The 18,229-nt window shown below is 42.3% G+C and overlaps 2 long non-coding RNA genes across 3 annotated transcripts in view; one reads left to right on the forward strand and one right to left on the reverse strand.

Moving 5' to 3' along the window:
• LOC121014493 (uncharacterized) overlaps nucleotides 1-9,268 on the reverse strand; it is a 28,867-nt gene extending 19,599 nt beyond the window's left edge. Inside the window, exons 1-3 of one of the 2 annotated variants that reach the window (XR_005783242.1) lie at nucleotides 8,674-9,268; nucleotides 7,813-8,119; nucleotides 662-883 (exon numbers count right to left, since the gene is read on the reverse strand). This is a non-coding gene — a long non-coding RNA (uncharacterized LOC121014493). Of the gene's footprint in view, nucleotides 1-661; nucleotides 884-7,812 lie in introns of both variants that reach the window. The other variant, XR_005783241.1, reaches the window with a different exon arrangement.
• Nucleotides 8,101-9,830, forward strand: LOC121014494 (uncharacterized). The gene is made up of 2 exons (XR_005783243.1): nucleotides 8,101-8,211; nucleotides 9,263-9,830. It is a non-coding gene; the product is annotated as an uncharacterized LOC121014494 (long non-coding RNA).
• The last annotated feature ends 8,399 nt before the right edge of the window (nucleotides 9,831-18,229 follow it).

Below are 18,229 nucleotides of genomic sequence, written 5' to 3' on the forward strand. Positions count from 1 at the left end.
ACATTTTAAAAAAGAGATGAAAAATAAATGTGATCTTTCACTGCACACAGGTCACTGACTGACAAAACAAAACTCACTGGAAAGAGCCGAGCGTTCCAGAAGGAACCTGCCTTTCCAAACACCTAAGAAGCCTCACACAGGGCCGCTGTCCACCCACATGGAGCTACCTGGAAATCTTAAGTTAGGAGTCAAAACTTTGGACCAGAGAATAAATCCGAGGCCTTTAAAAGATCATAACACAAATGACATAGGCCGCCTGGAAGGGGTGGGGGTTATTCCTCCCATCCTTCCTTCTGGGTTAAATAAAAAAATTTCTAACAATTATTATAACAAAATATAGCAATTATATAACAATGTAATAATACAACAGTATAATAATTAGAACAGTTATAACAAAAAATTATAACAATTTTCTATCACTGGAACATGAGCTCATGAGAGTCAAGACTTTATCTGTTGTGTTCACTTGGAGTTCCCAGCACAGTGCCCATCAGAGAAACTGTGCTCTAAGAAATACTGTGGAATCAGTGCTCAAAGGATATGGTGAAGCAAAGAAATGAATGAACGCAATAATGTATTAAGCACGTGGGGTATTCCGTCTCGTATATACCCTCTGTGACCGAAGTTATTAATTTAAAGACATTCTGTGAGTGCTGCTTACCTGTGTTTTTCCCCCTGTGGATGCCAGAATCTTACTCCAAAAGGTCCAGTCAGGTCCACTCACACCAGATATCCATTTGTGAGCACATGCGAGGGCATCTTAATTTGAGATTTATGACAAAAATAAAAGCCAGATGAAGATTGATGAGGACTGAGGAGGACCGATCCCACGCCTCAGATAAGAACAAATTCCAGCGTCTTGAACATCGTCACCCATGACAAACTATGAAAGAGGGACAACGGGTTTTAGTTCCTTTTCTCTAAAACTCTGGTATCCAACTTAACGAGGGTGACTAAAGCTTTGGGTGAGTCACATCTGTATCCGTTCTCGAGTGTTCCCTATTTTGGCTCCCATGTTTCTCTCCTTGCTTGAGATTCCTCAGTATTATCACAGAGAGTCTTCAGTCTGTGTTTACCTTTCTCTTTGCCCTGAAATCTTGTCCACCCTCTGCCCTTTCTGCTCCCCATGGTCTGATCAGGGGGAGGCTTCACCAGGGTGCTGGATGGTGGGAAGGATTTGTGAGCCCCTTTTCAGGGAGGCAGGGGGAAATTGCTTTATGTTCAGAGTCCAAAAGAGATCACATTCTCCATCTGTCCACACCAAGACATTTTCTAGGCATCACCATTAAATGTTGCTCAGCTGCTGGGTGCCTGGTTGGCTCAGTTGGTTGAGTGACTTCATTGCAGGTCATGACCTCACAGTTTGTGAGTTCGAGACCCATGTGGGGCTTTGTGCTGACAGCATGGAGCCTGTTGAATTCTGTCTCCCTCTCTCTCTCTCTCTGCCCCTACCCCACTTTCTCTCTCTCTCTGTCAAAAATAAACATTAAAAAAAATTTTTTTTTAAACATCTCTCTGATGCTGAGACATTGCTGTTTAAGCCTTCCATACCCAGAGCCCTCACTTAGACTTCTGCCCATTATTTTCAATTAATCCTGGTAACCACCCTGGGGCCAATTATCATTATTCCCTTTTTCAGAATTTACTAAAGGCAGGTTTGCTTTAAGTATATACCATAAAATATTAGTCATCTAGATGCTTCACTTTGAAAAAAAAAAAGTATTCTATGGTCAAACAAGTTTGAAAGAGATACATAAATCCCCTTCCTGTATATTCCCAGTGCACATTAATCCAGTAGCAGAGAAGTTTATTTAATTTCTTTTAACTCAGAGTATCCTACACTTTGATGTCTTTGTTCCTATATAGTACCTTTGGAGGGGCGCCTGGGTGGCTCAGTCGGTTGAGCATCTGACTCTTGATTTCGGCGCACGTCACGATCTCACGGTTTGTGATGTCGAACCGCACGTTGGGCTCTGTGCTGGCAGCATGGACCCTGCTTGGGATTCTCTATCCCTCTCTCCTTCTGCTCCTCCCCCACTTGCTCTCTCTCTCAAAATAAATAAATAAACAGCAAAAAAATAATACCTTTGGAAATGCTGAACTAAATCACAGAACAAGTAAGGGAGCAGAAGGAGGGAGAGGCATGAATCTGTGGCTTTTTGACTTTCACATAGCATAACACACAGTATACCTTCTTTTGCTAACTCATTAATGTATGTAAGCTTATTATAATATAATATAATTATAATTATAACAATGTACCTACTATACCACACTACCTTCTTCTTTTTTTTAGTTTATTTATCTTCAGAAAGAGAGAGAGAGAGAGAGAGAGCTAGTGTGATTTGGGGAGGGGCAGAGAGAGAGAGGGAGAGAGAGAATCTCAAGCAGGCTCCACGCTGTCAGCGCAGAGCCTGAGGCAGGGCTTGAACCCACAAACCGTGAGATCATGAGCTGAGCCGAAAACGAGAGTCCGGATACTCAACCGACTGAGCCGCTGAGGTGCCCCAGTACCTTCTTCTTTTTACTATTTCATTGATGTGCGTATTGAAGGTAGAAATTACGAGCCTATGGGAAATATGTACAAGACCGTTTAGGGGAGAAGGGAGATTAGGGACAAGCACACAAGACTGAGAGATGTTCTCTCCAGGCTAAGTGCGTCTATAGTGACTTAGGATAAATAGGGGAAGGTTGCAGAAGCAATCTAGCTGATTCCAGGCTTTCGGTATCACCATTGACAATATCTTCCATATTTACATGACACTTTATACTTTGCAAAGTGCTTGTAAGTGTACCATGATGTTCGATTCTCATAGCCAATGTGGCTGGTAAGCATGAGGATTTTGCTTCCATGAATGAGGGGAGAGTCCAGGCAAAGCCTCATTCAGTGCCCATAAGGTTCGTACTATAACTGGGAGTTCCATTCAGATTTTGTTATTTTGGATCCAGGGTCTTTCCAGGGCAAGGCTGTGTGATTGATGATGTTAGCAAGGCTAACCTGGGCAGGGAATAAAATCTCGGGACAAATTAAGACATGAGGAAAAGCCAAAGGTCATTCATTTCACAATTTCTCCTAGAACTGACCACATATCACCAGCGCATTTACCGAATCCCACATGAAGAGCTGGCGTCCTATTCCCCCAGGAATCACATCCCCCAACTTTGTTCCTGTAGGAGTGTTGCCTCTCTTTTAGCAGAGGCCGGTGAGACATTTGGGGATGCTGAGAATGAAATGGATTTGGGGGCGCCTGGGTGACTCAGTCAGTTAAGCATATGACTTTTGATCTCAGCTTAGGTCATGATCTCACAGTTTGTGGATCGAGCCCCACTTCGGGCTCTGCACTGACAGTGCAGAGCCTGTTTGGGATTCTCTCCCTCTCCCTCTCTCTGCCTCTCCCCTGCTTGCACTCTCTTTCACTCTCCTTTAAAAAAATGAATTAAATGAGTTTGGGCCAGGACTTTCACAGATTGGGATGCCTTCCCCCAGAGCAGGTGCAGGGGCATTGAGGAAATTGGAGAGGCTGGTGAGGAAATTGGAGAGGCTGGGTAAGGGTTTCTTGTTGCAGAGTGGGAGGATTTGAGGTAATTCTGAGCTAAGAGGAGAGAGGCAGCTTGGCAAGTGGTAAAATTAAAAGTCCACAAGTAAAAGGGAAAGAATTCTTCAAAAGAATGAAAACCAAGTGTTCAGACATCCCAGAAGGAGAAACTTCAAGAGAGTCCTAATTAAATCATGATGATTGAGTCATAAGTTATTTCCACGGTGAAACACAATGTATTTCCTTCTCTCATGCATCAGTTTCTTAGAATTTTTTGTGTGTGCATTTTTCTAAAACATCAAGTATCATGGTAAGATTGCAAAGTGGTCGGTCTCACTGACTGTTACATGATATGAAGCATAATCACTGAACTTCACTCCAAAGGAGAAAAGAACAGTGATGCCTGTCTTTCCAGGCCCCTGTTTCCTATGTGCCATCCAAACACCCAAACTGCTTATTCCCCCCCAGAAAATGAAAGATGAGTTTCTAAAGTCCTGGCTTTTGAGGTAGAAATAAAAATTTTCCTTTATTAATCATAACCAGATTTCTTCCTTCACATGTGCAGAGCGCTAAGGCAATAGCATCCCTGTCTTTTCTGGGACTCCTACTTCTCCTGGCAAGTTGCTTCCAGAACTAGCAGCACTAGGAACTTCCTGACCTTCCTCTAGGAGCCTGTGACACAGGTCAGGATCCACACACCCATCTGAGCCCAGAATATGTCTGCTCACGCCTCCACCCTACCTAAAATACTTCAATGGTTTTCCCATTGCTTGCTGGATAAGGTCAGAATTTTTTAGCATGGCATGCAATGCCTTCATGATGTGTCCTCAGGCTACCCACCTAGTCTTAACTGCCAAACGTCCACTCTCTAGCTTGCCCTCAAACTCACTGAGATTTTTGCCTTTACTCAAGCAGGTCGGCCATGTTGTCTCCCATTGAAGTTTGGCTTAAGATGTTATGCCAACTTGGAATGCTGTCACCATGTTGGGTCACCTCCTCACAATCTAGGGCTCAGTTCAAGAATAATTTCTGAAAGTTTTTCCTTATCTTACCTACCCCACAGCCCAATCCACATCAGGTGAACACCAGTGTTCACTCTGGCATCACACTGAATATTGTAGTCGTCTTCTGACATGATTGTTTTTTGAGTACTTGCTAGATGTTGAATATTCAATGGTGAGCAAAACTAGCATCCGGCTTACAGTCTCATGGAGAAAATCAGCTATCAAAAGATCCCGTATAAAAATAAAAGCATTGACTGTGCTAAATGCTATGAAGGAAAAGGATTCCATTAATGCATAAAATTAAAATTATAGGCTGGGGAAGGATTGGGGGAGGGGGAGCGAGTGATAACTGGGCTGAAATTTAAAAGTATGAGTAAGAGTTAACTAAGTGAAAAGAGAAAGAAGCATTCCAAAGAGAACAGAAAGTCCTGCGTTTATTTATTTGTAAGTTCTGACAAATAGAGGCATGAAGCCATTTGTTGGGAGATAGAAAGCATGAAGGAGTGAGAGATTTAATAAATACATGATATCGGAGACACTGGAGTTCTCAGAATTGCCTCAGGCTTCTATGTTAACAGCCAAAGAATTTAATCTGCAAGTTGTTGGATCTGCCCCGTAGGTCTGGTGTCTGACCCCCTCTTCCCATTGCTGTAGGATAAGGCAAACTGTTTCAATGGTCAATCCCAAAGGACCACCTGTTACCAAAGGACGGTCGAGAGGAAATCAGCAAGAAAACAGCCTCTTGGAAATGGAGACCAAAAGTCTGGGGCCTCTGAAAAATAAGGGCAACATTGGGAAAAGAGAAAGGAAGGAAGTGCAGATAAAAGAAGAGACTGGAAAACACACGTAGATGGTTCTGGCCATAGACAAGGCAGCAGTTGAACCCTTTAGTCTGGGCAGAAGCCAGGCATAATTATTAAGAGTAGAATCCTATTCTAGAAGTGATGAGAGGAAATCTGAACCCTTGGGCTCCGGGTAAGTAAAAGTTTGTTTGTTTTCCCAGCCTGAAGTGTGTGTTTGCTTCCAAGCCTTAGGGCTATTTGTCCCTGTTAGACCCTGGGGGCCGAGGCAGGGCTCTCCGTGGAGAACGTGGGGAACGGAGGAAACTTAGGGAATGTTTGTTTATATTTTCGATAATAAAAAGGGTGTTATTGTTATCCTGATCTCATTAAGTCATTTTCTCCTTCACTTTTCTAATTCACTCGGCAGGGAGCTTAAGAATTCATTTTCATTTACTCTTAAAACCTCTAAAGTGATGCCAAAAGCAGATATACAACTGTTCCCCCTGGGAAGGAGTGTTGCCTTCCAATCTGGAAAAGCATGAAGGAGCTGGTCTATATTGATTTTTAGTCAAAGCCATTGTCACTGGCGTAATCCTAAGCATCTGCCCCATGTTGAAGGGAGCTGTCTGTCCAAATATCTGTTCTTTCATGCTGTTCTGGACTCAAGCACTAATCTGAAAATTCATATTTGGCTTTTTTTCTAAAGGGACCCCATTGTCTTCCAGAAACAAGAGCAGGTTCCACTCAAGCATATGCTATAAAATATCTCTGACCAGAACTCCACCGCCTGAAATTTCAACTTTATAAGGAAGGCTAAGAAAGAAAGAAAGGGAAAGAAAGTAAGAAAGAAAGAAAGAAAGAAAGAAAGAAAGAAAGAAAGAAAGAAAAGAAGGAAGGGTTAAAGAAAAGAAAAAGAAAAAGTGAAAACCAGGAAATGAAGGTCCCATTAGCAGTCAAGAGCCACAGCGTGTCATGAACGGAACTTTATTTACATTACTTGAAAAGACACATTTCCAGGTCTTCAGTGAAGCAAAATGACAGTAAGAAAAGAGTGAAGCTAGGCAGATCTCAGTCCAGCCCCATCCCCTCCACTGATAAACCATGTGAACTGGAACAAATTTTGGTAATAGGCTTCTCTCCAGTTCTCATTTCCTCCATCCATAAATGGGCAATAGGAAACCTAGCTTAAAAGATTCTTGCTGTGATTGGGAATTAGAAAATAAGATCTCAAAGTTAATGCTTACTTATTCAGTCTTATTTCCAACACAAACACAGCAAATTTCCTTCTCTGGATTTCTCCAGTCCGCCACTGAGCAGGCCTGGAATTCAAAGCAGGAAGAGGTTCCCCTAAGCGTTGGTGAGAAAGGACCTCTGGTCAGCTGATTTCAAAGAAGAGATGATGCCAGAACTTAAATAAGCATCCACCTGCAGTGTTTTACCCCAGAGTCAGAGACATTGGTCCTACCCTTCTCAGCAAGACCTGAGGGCAACTTAAAGACTCAGCAAAATGAGAGTAGCTCAATGCGACACCCCCCTTCCAAAAGAAGTTTACATTCTTCCTAGACTATCATAATTAAGGAGGCAGAAAGTAAGAAAGACTTTGGAACCATTTTCATCCATGAGTTTTTAAGTTTCATTCATTCTACGTTCACCTCACTGAGCACCTGTCATGTTCCAGGCACTCTTCCATATTTGAAATACATCAGGAAACAAAAGACAAAAATCTCTGCCCTGGGGAAGCTCAAATTTTTGTGGAGAGAAACAAGCGATAACCAATGAATACATCAAAGAAGTAAACAAATACATTATGGTCAAAGATGCTAAATGTGATGAAAGAAATATAGGGCAGGGGTAACGGAAGTTAGGAGGAGAGGGACAGGTAGGTTACAATTTAAAATAGGGCAACTGGAAAGGACTCAAAAACAGTCCTGTACTTTTTGATATTTGAGAAACCAAAAGGAGGCTGGTTCTGGAAAAGCTAAGAAATCACAATTCTTTTTCTGTTATTGAATTCCTAGATTGGACTTTAAGTGTCTATCACTGCCCAAGTAGACTTAAATTCTTTAAGAATAAGCTCAGATGTGTGAGTGCTGGTGTGGCTCAGTCGGTCGAGCTCAGGTCATGATCTCATGGCTTGTGAGTTCGAGCCCTGCATTGGGCTCTCTGCAGACAGCGGGGAGCCCATTTTGGATCCCCTGTCCCTCTCTCTCTCTCTCTCTCTCTACTCCTTTCCCCTCTCAAAAACAAGTAAACACTTAAGAAGAAGAAGAAGAAGAAGAAGAAGAAGAAGAAGAAGAAAAGAAGAAGAAGAAGAAGAAGAAGAAGAAGAAGAAGAAGAAGAAGAAAAAGAAGAAGAAAGAGGAGGAGGAGGAGGAGGAGGAGAATGAACTCAGATGTGTTGCCACAGTGCCTAAGATATCAACAGACAATTATGTGCTGAAGCTATTTTGATGCATGAATGAATGAGGGATAAATAAGTAAAACACTGACCTCTGAGAACTCATGGCTTCTTTGGCTCCAACAAACTGAGCATCTATTATCTTCCGTGTGGTTTAGCCATCTTGTCCCCCAGACCAAACATACCTCTTCCTCCTTTCCTCTCTCCCTGGTGAGTTTCTCATTCACTGTCCCCAAGAGGGTAGATCTGTTGGGGCCAATGTGGCACCTTTCACTATGGAACTCTAGGCAGCATCATAGCCAGCTACCTCATTGTTGAATTTCCTCATAGTTCCTTCCTGTTATGACAAAGACCAGAGGTCCAGTCTTGTGTCGAGGTGACGGGGATCCTGGCTGTAAGCTGGATGAAAATACAGATTGAACCTCCCAAGACACATTTTTCAGAAGGAGGATGCATGAAGAGTAAGCACACATAGTTTGGTGATGCAACAGGTATAAGAGGTTTCAACAACAAATTAGAAAATGGGGAAGGTGAGGCCAAAGTTATTAGATAAGCTCCCGGCTTGTGTGAATCTCTATGGTTTTAATATTCATTTCACCGCAAGCTACAGTAAAAACTCGAATAGGTTCAAGCAGTTGAGCAAAAGCTGGCCCTTATCCAGGAAACAACTAGAATGCTAAATTCTCGAATGTAGACTGTTTTTTTATTGTATACATTTAACATACAACAGTGCTTCTCATATTTAGACATAGCACTTCCTATGCCATACTACCCATCTGCAAAATCCCAAAACTTAAGAGTCAGTATCATAGATAAGTGCTAGGAGAAAGGCCATGCTTAAGGAAATTTGTCCAAACCGAAACCAAAACCCCAGTCACTGAATTTGGTAGAAGTGTTCAGTGACCCACGAGTTTGTGCCTGAATCAGTTGCCAAACAGGGGAACTATACCTACCTTTTGATGCCTCTGCATGGAGGTCCTTCTGGGCCAGGCAGGCATCTGTTTCCTCTTTGTAGCCAACTCAGGGCCCCAGACAAGACCTTGGGCAGAGGCAGTAGCTGGATGGAAATGTGCTGAGGTTGCTCTAGTTACAAAGGGATGTGGTTAGTAGGGTGGCCTGGTGCAGATCTATCCGGTTTAAAGAGGAGATAGACACCAACCGTGGTCTTCCCAGTTTCATTTTTAAGGTGGGATGGCAGGGTAGGACCCTGTGTCTGACAACTATCCTGCTCCTTTATTAGAACCAGAAGGAGACATTTGCAGTAGGCTTAGATTCGACTCTGACCGACAACAGCATCCTTCCTTGACAGCCAGGCTTGCTTGGTGTCTCCTGTGGTAGTCTTTGCTCACATGTCTGGGACTGTATCAGACCATGCTCAGCAGTGGGGACAAAAAATTTTGGCCAGGGGCAGGACACAGGACACAGGTAGTTTTTGTCTGCAAGCCTTTAGAAGAAAAAAAAATAATAAGGTCTTTGTCAGTATTTGAAACCTGGGAGGTTTCATATAAAAATCCTGGTATCCAACTTCTCTTGACAAATCAGAAGATCTGGCAATAGGCAAGAAAGATGTAGATCTGGGGCCCCCAGGTTGGCTCTCCAATCGTCTACCTGATTTCACAAAAGGGCCGTACCTGTCTTGCCCTTGGAAGCATTTAATTGGTGACAAACGCCTCCCACCATCTTGACAACTAGTTCAAAGCAGAGAATAATGGTCATCATTTATCAAGTGCTCGTGATGGGTCACTCTTCTGAGATCTTCCGATGTATGAACTCATTTAACCCTCAACAACTCCATGAGATGTATCCTACAGATTACAAAAAAGGGAAACTGAGACAAGAGACATTCAGTGGTGTGCCTGTGGTCACACAACTAGTACGTGGCAGAAATCCAAGGAAAAGCAAAGGGGGTTGACTCCGGAATCCCAATGCCTGACTTCTGATCTACGCTGCCTTTCGGATTAGCCAAATGCACTCTCTTCTTCGAATGTTTCCAATTTCGTGATCTCTCTTCGGCTGTGTTCCAGCCTAACAAGAGTTTCTCACCATATGTACACACACATTGCACCTACAGGTTGATATTTTATGTAATAAATTTCATCTATAGAATATATTGTATAAGCCATGCTTTATATGTCCATTAGTCAATATATATACCTGTGTACATATATCCTGATGGCCAGGTTAAATGTTTTTTTCATCTATTCAAGCTCTGGGAGTCCTAAAGGTACAGAAGAACTAAACCACAGCCACTGGCTGCCTTTGGGTAGAAGGGAGCCACAATCAGCTCCTCGAGGAGGTGGCTGCAAAGGGCGTGGAGATGGGGACAGATGTGGCTGTCCGGGAGCCCGAGAGCTTCTCCATCTGCTGGCCCCTTGGACGTCACATGTGCTCTGACCCAAACCACACACTAAGCCGAGCTTCTCAGATTCACTCCAGAACCTTCTTTGCTCAGGTTCCTGGCCACCACTTCTGGCAGGTCACTGCCGGAGCACCAGCCACGGCCTCCGCTCCATCCAAACTTGGCTGTCCCCCAAACGGTGGCTCCCTTGGGCTCCTCGCATCCTGCCTGCTTCTCCTGTAGTATCTTTGCTCTGTTCTGAAGGCTCCTTTATTAACCAGGCCCGAAGGCCGAAATCCTTTCTTGTTCTTTTATAACAAAATAAACGACTTCCATGTTATTTATTTTATTTCCGAATACTCCCCCTTTAGGGGTGATTTTTGTTATTGTTTGCTGAGGGTTGTTTTGTTATTGTTTATTTAATGAAGCCCAGGCTGAAGACGCTGTGGCGTCCCCAAGGCACTGCCTCTAGGCTCTGGAATTTTCCTTCAGCCTTCGCCAGCCACGCCCTTGGCTTCCTGTGAGCCCTGGCTGAGTGCGGCCTCCCAGCGCCGCCTCCTCCTGCCTGGTCTCTCTGGGAACCTGCAATACCCCAATTCCCATGCTCCTCCCTGGACACTCTCAGACCCCCAGTCTCCACGGAGAACATTTCCTATCTTTATTTTCCAGCACTTCATAATTTAAATAGATCGTGTTACTGGGGAGGTGCAACTGATAATCTTCCAAAATCAAAACCTTCTGGAGAAGTCTAGAAAATGAACACTCCTATAACATGGTCTTTATCTCACCTCCTCGTGATTTGAATTTTTTCCTTTAAGCACAAGGTACTGCTACCAACACTGATAATTCCTAAAGACTGGGGAATTCTTTGAATTTCAGTATGCTACAAAAACAGGGGCTTTTGGTTGTATACTAATACATCCCAAATGCTTAGTATGTAATAGGCACTCAGGAAAAAGTTTACTGAGTGGAGGAAGAGACTCATTATTTAAGAACTGTTATTATAGACCAGAAAATATATGAGAAACTCACTAGTATGGCTCGTTAAGTCTAAACACTGAAATGGTCTAATCTACAACAAGGTCTTTGCCAAGAAATCAAGTGTTCCCTTCAATCTCAGTCACCTTGTGAATTTAGACTGAGATCTATCCTAATCCTTATTTTACTGGACAGCAAGTAACCAAGATCCCCGGAAAAAAAGAAAAAAAAAAAAAAACAGGAATATAACATTTGAGGGTGTTAATTTTGAATCTGAACATTAAATTCTCTTTTTTAATACTCCCGCAGTCCAAAAATTGCCTGAAGTTTCAAGATACGGGGTTTTGTTGATGTTTAGATCAAATATATATGTAATAAAATATATTACTTGCTCAGTACCGCTAATTCCGAGTCACTCCTAGGAAGCTTTCTGGCACTAAAGTCTTCCTCTTTCTTCTAGTAAACTCAATCTTTAAGCAAAAAGGCTGTGTTTCATATCTTTATATTTATAGATCCTAGCACATACTAGATACTCAATAAATATTTGTCGACAGAATGAATTCAGTGATACTTTTCCATGTGGTTAATTGTACCATATTTTGAAAGCTAAGCTTGACCAAATGGCCAGTAAAACCTGCGTGCAAAACCATGGAGCTGCAGTCAATCCTGGAAGATGTTGTGGACCCATATTTTGAAAGAAGAACTAGCTAGTCCCACCTAGTTTATATTATTTGGTGGAAAAAATAGGGCTGGGGGAAGTCTTCACTTACTGCATCAATCTCAGAGAGGGAGGAAGTTGTGAGTGAAAGAGAGTAGACTAGAAAGTTTCTGAGATTTTCTTGGAACACCGGTTGGGGGTGGAATTGAAACAATTGTGTGGTCTTAAGATGGGCATTGATATCTGGGGCAGGGCCCAGGAATCTGTATTTTTAAACTATCTCTGGGGTGGATTCTTTTTTTTTTTTTTTGAAGCTACTCAAAATCCTCCACCCTTCCCTGGACCCACGTCCTTGGGAACGCGTCATTGAAGGTCCTCCCGTAAAGACGTGAAGTCCGTTTCCCCACATTGATTCTGGGCTGGTCTTTGCACTTGCTCTGACCAATACTGTGGGCTGGAAGTAATACTGGGCCAGTTGGGAGCCTAAGCCTCAAATGGCCTTGCTTGCTTCTAGCTGTTCCTTTGCTTGCTGCTACAACATAAGCAAGCCCTGTCTAACCTGCTGGATTATTAGAGACACGCGACCTCTGTCACCCCGTCACTCAGTTGGCAGCCAGCCAGCCATCGGACATCTGAGACCACGAAAGTCTACCTGAGAGCTGACTGCAGACCCACAGTGAAACCTGGCCAAGGTCAGCCCAGCCTAGCTGACTGGCAGATTCACACAGTCAGCCTACAGATTTGGAGTCAGTTAAGAGATGGCTGTTTTAAGCAACTGAGCTCTGGGTTGGCTTACCAATGCACTCTTTAGATGATCCCTGCAACCAGGCAAGCTTAGGAAATGTTAGTCTAGAAGATATTTGCAACTTTCCTGGAATAAAGAAATGTCTGAATGCCAACTTCTATAAGTTTCTTAATATTTGGTTCTTCTTCCCCATTGACTGAACACAAATTAAAATGTAATTAAACATTTAAAAATGTTTATTCACTTCTGAGAGACAGAGACAGAGAGAGAGAGAGAGAGAAAGACAGAGCATGAGTGGGGGAGGGGCAGAGAGAGAGGGAGACACAGAATCCGAAGCAGGCTCCAGGCTCTGAGCCGTCAGCACAGAGCCTAACGCGGGGCTCAAACCCATGAACCATGAGATCATGGCCTGAGCTAAAGTCAGACGCTTAACAGACCGAGCCACCCAGGCGCCCCTCAATTAAAATGTAATTAGAAAAAACTTACACTGACTTTCATAACTTAAAAAAAAATCCACTGAAAGCTGCAAAAAGAATAATCAAGAATTATGACTTCCCAGGGGGTTGGGGCTTGGGGCTAGGTTTTGGAAATAACCACTAGTAGTCAGGTATATGATCATCACAAACCAAAACCTATTTCAGTGTTCCCCATGCCCAGAAATGAAAGGCAGAATTGATACATAAAACAAGTAATGGTTCTCAGTTGTGTTAATCCCAGAGTAGCAGGCTATGTACAGTAACGATTTTCAGGTGCATAATTTGGGGGCCTGGAAATGGATACTGAATTCTTTGTTTTTCAGCAACGGACACATTCTGCACTCCTAATCCCTTGCCTAATAACAACACTGTATTTTACTATTAATGATTAATGCCCATTGCTGATACATGCAGATTAATGGCTTGATGACTAGACAGGAAATGCTGTGCATGCCCACGGGCAAGTTGCCTTAGCTAGTTATTAATCACCAAAAAGTGAACTGCACGGAATCACAGCAACGAGACAGAATGAAAGCTTGGTTGTATCGATCACTTTAAATTTGCCTTTAGGTCAGCGAGAATGCATAAAGACAAGGCATTAGAGGAAAGTTATGTGTGGTAAAGATACCAGGAACCAGGTGCTTGGGCCATTTTCACAGTTCCTCCTTCTTCAGAGGCTGATGAATTATAACACGATCCTAATGATCTGACAACAACAAGGAAAGGGAACTACTTTTTCAATTAGCACATTGATTAAAGATTTCACAAGTACTTTTATTCTCTTTTTAACCAGCTAATTGGTTTTCTTGCTGAAATTAAAAAAAAAAAAAAAGCAGCCTCGCATGGTCTTGCCTATTATAATATTTTGCAAAGACCCGTGACATTTTGAAACAATAAAAAGAAAATAGCACCACAGAGGTGATCTAAAAAGTAGCCCCTTTTGAACAAATATGCTTGATGATTAAAAAAATTCTATTATGTTTTGGTTTGCATAAAATAGGCTTTGAAAAGAAAAAGCCTATTTTTTTTTTTTTTTGAGAAACCTCTTTTATGAGCCAGGTTAGAAGATGAAATAACCATATCACGCATGGGAGAAGACCGAGTGAAGTTTATTTATTTATTTTAAGAGAGAGAGAGAGAGAGAGCAAGCAGGGGAGGGTCAGAGAGAGGGGGAGACAGAGAGAATCCCAAGTGGGATTCAAACCCAAGTTGCGGGGCTCCAACCCACCAACCATGAGATCATGACCTGAGCCAAAACCAAGAGTCGGGCGCTCAACCACTGAGCCACCCAGGTGCCCCTATTATCAAGTACATTTAAAACAGTTAACTTGGCAGTTCAAAGTGGTGTATTGGACGTACATCTATCTCCTCTTCTGCCTGAGCATCCTCTAATTTATTGCAAAGGGAGTAATGAAATAATAATTTTTAAAGGTATAAATTTACAACAAAGAAAATAGAGGGACCACCGGTAGTTTTAAGATGTCAGGACACTTCTAAAAAATGGGGAGCGGATGTAGGCATCATGGATGATCCAAGTGGAGGAATCTGTGGCCAAGAATAGGTAGAGATAAGCGACCATCTGAGAAGGAAGATAGTCTGATTTTAAGAACCACAGGAAAGCTTGAATTTGGGAATGCTACGTATAGAAGAGGGTCAAGGTGGACACTGAAGTCTACCCACCGATAGGTCCAGCCAACCTTCAGTCGAGAAGCAGATCCCCCAAGAGACAGGCATTTGCCCTTCCAGGAAGGAGGGTTCTTTTCTTAAATCTTGACTGGAAGAAGTAAGAGAAGTAAGACCCTTGTGGGAGGTGTTACCTTAAAGAGATGATCTGTACATTTTTCGTATATTTGGAAATTAAAAATGAAAGTATCTTTCTTATTAAATTCTCCATCATCTTAGAGCTCATTTCCCATTCATGTTTCTAATTTCATATTAATTATGAGTCATATTTATTGTATTTTCAAGCTAAACTCCCCCCCCACACACACACACATACCTTAAAGTAACTTTTTAAGGATATGAGTTGGTTACCAGGTTGACCTTTAAAAAAAAAAAAAAAAGTCTATTTATTTTTGAGAGAGAGAGGGTATGAGAGAGGGAGGGGCAGAGAGAGAGGGAGAGACAGAGAATCCCAAGCAGGCACTGGGGATTCTGCACTGACAACACAGAGCCTGACATGGGGCTCGAACTCACAAACCATGAGACCATGACCTGAGCTGAAATCAAGAGTAGGAGGCTTAACCGACTGAGCCACCCAGGCACCCTACAAGATTGATCTTCACAGCATTAAATAGTACTACAAAGAAAAGGTGGGAAAAAAAGATAATATGGAAAAGATTAAGTAAATCACTCAGATAAAATGAAATACTACATTGCCAGTCAGTTTTAGAATGTGATTTATTTTCATGAAGATATGTTTACCATGTTATTGAATGAAAATGTAAATTACAAAATAGAGTATAAGTTTTCATTTAAAAGCTGTATGTATATAAAACATAAATATATATATACACACTGAGAAAAATCTAAAAACTATTCAACAAAATGGTAACAGTTGTTGTCCTGGATGGTGAGATTATATAGCATTTATATTTTCTCTCTTTTTAAATATGTTTTCTTTTTTTTTTAATGTTTTATTTATTTTTGAGACAGAGAGAGACAGAGCATGAATGGGGAGGGTCAGAGAGAGAGGGAGACACAGAATCCGAAGCAGGCTCCAGGCTCTGAGCTGTCAGCACAGAGCCCGATGCGGGGCTCGAACTCACGGACTGTGAGATTATGACCCGAGCCAAAGTCGGACGCTCAACTGACTGAGCCACCCAGGCGCCCCTTTACATATGCTTTCTAAATCTTCCTCGTAAACATGTTATATTTAAGTCATTTCATAGTTTTTTCTTGTTTTCCCACTTAACATCATAATATAAGTTAAAGGGTTTTTTGGGGTTTTTTTACAGGAAATGCTGTTAGCAAAAATGTTTTGTCTGATGTACTTATACTTTTGTTCTTGAAGACTGTGTACATAATATTAAATTACTACAGCATAATTTGTAAACATTTCCCTATTGTTGTATATTCTGGGGATTATAAATGATGCTGAAAGGAAAAGTTTTCACCAAAAATCTTTATCTAATTTCTGAGTTTTCTGAGAATATTTTCCCAGAAGGAGAAATGTGAATTTTATTAAGGCTCATGGGATATGTCACCATATTTTATACTTATAAATCTCTCTTCATCTCTACTTTTTTCATAATTTTATTTCTTGGATTTAACTCTCTTATTTTTGTCATAGCTACAAGATGAGATTTTAAATTTAATTTTACCTCTAGATATTTTCTTAGTATTCCCAACAATGTTGTTGAAAGCCATCCTTTTATATTAAGTACACTATCTACATAGACACATACTCAGTTGATTATGGAAACTATGGAAACTACTTGCTTTTTTCTGGTCTTTTTTTTTTTTTTTTTTTTACACAATCCTTTTTGGTGCAACGGATAACACTGTCTTGATGATCAAACCTTCAAAGTGAGTTTTGTTATCTAACATAACGAGTCTTTTCTTAACTTTTCTTTTTCAAAACATTCTAAGCAATTCTTACTGTATTAATTTTCTCTTGCTTTGCAATAGAATAAGTTGCCACGAGCATAGTGGTTGAAAACAACACCAATTTATCATCTGATGGTTTTTGCAGGTCAGAATTTCACAAGGCTGAAAGGTTTTAAGGTGTCAGTCTGGCTGCGATTCTCATTTGAGGTTGGGCGTTCTCTCCTAAGTTCACTGGCTACTACAGGAATTAGTTTCATGTGGTCGTGTGACTGTCTTTCCAGTAGTGAAGACAGCATTAAGGGTTCATGATATGATCCGGCACTAGAAATACTCAAAACATCACCATTTGATACTCCCAATCAATGACTTCTAGGAAGCAAGAATCTGGGTGACTCTCTATGGATGACATTATGGTGATTGGACCCAGCAAAGAAAGAGTAGCAACTCCTCTGACTGGTAAGACATTTGGGATGTCAAAGGGTGGGAAACAAACCCAACTAAAGTTTGGGAGACTTCTACTCCAGTGAAATTTTCAGGGGTCCAGTAGTGAGGAATATGTCAAGATATCCCTTCTTTAAAAAAAAATAAGTTTATTTATTTATTTTGAGAGAGAGAGAGAGAAATTACGCGAGCATGAGCCGGGGAGGGGCAAAGAGGGGGAAACAGAGAATCCCAAGCAGGCTCCGCACTGTCAGCCAAGAGCCTGACGTGGGGCTTGAACCCACAAACCGTGAGCTCGTGCCCTGAACCAAAATCAAGAGTTGGATGCTTAACTGGCTGAGCCTCCCAGGCCCCCCAAGAAGAATCAGATTTTGCTTCTAGCCCCTCCTACAACCAAACAAGAGGCACGACGCTCAGCGGACCTTGTTAGATGCCCCGTATTCCTCACATGGGTGTGTTACTCGGGCCCATTTACTGAGTGACCCGAAAAGCTGCTGGTTTCGGGTGAAGCCCAGAACCAAAGAAGCCTCTTCAACAGGTCCAGGCTGTTGTGCAGCCTGGGCCGCTACTTGGGCCATATGGCCCAGCAGGTCCAATGGCTCTCAAAGCATCGGTGGCAGATGGGGATGCTGTTGCAGTCTTTGGCGGGCCCCCATATGTGAATCACAGGTGAGGCGCTTTCGATTTCGGAACAAAGCCCTGCCCTCCTCTGCAGAGAAACTACCCCCCATTTGAGAAATAGCGTGTGCCCTACTGCGGGTCCTTAGCGGAGACTGGCCACTTAACCATGGGCCACCAAGTTACCTGGTGACCCGACCTACCTATCGTGAACTGGGTGTTGTGGGACCCGCTAAGCCATGAAGCTGAGTGTGCACAGCAACCCTCCTTCACCAAATGGAAGTGCTATCTTCACGACTGGTCTGGGTAGACCCTGCAGGCACAAGTAAGTTACAGGAAGAAGTGGCCTAAATTCCCACAGTCCTCTCTTCTGCTCACTGCCTTTTTTTCTCCCATCCTTCACTTCATGGAAAGTTCCTGATGATAAATTGACACGAGAGAAGATTCAGATGATTCTGTACAATAGGCAGAGACCACCTAAAAGTAGACAGCCGCAGCAAGTACAGTCCCTTTCTGGAACATCCTGAAGGACAGTGGTGAAGAGAAGTCCTCCCAGTGGGTAGGACTCTGAGCAAGGCAGCTGGTTGTTCACTTTGCTTAGAAGAAGAAATGTCCAGATGTGTGATTATATTCCAATTCATGGGCTGCAGGCACTGGTTTGGCTGGATGGTCAGGGACTTGGAAGGAATGATTGGAAAACTAGTGA

The sequence above is a fragment of the Herpailurus yagouaroundi genome, unplaced genomic scaffold (genome assembly GCF_014898765.1).
Source record: "Herpailurus yagouaroundi ecotype Mexico unplaced genomic scaffold, PumYag 202, whole genome shotgun sequence".
NCBI lineage: Eukaryota > Metazoa > Chordata > Mammalia > Carnivora > Felidae > Herpailurus > Herpailurus yagouaroundi.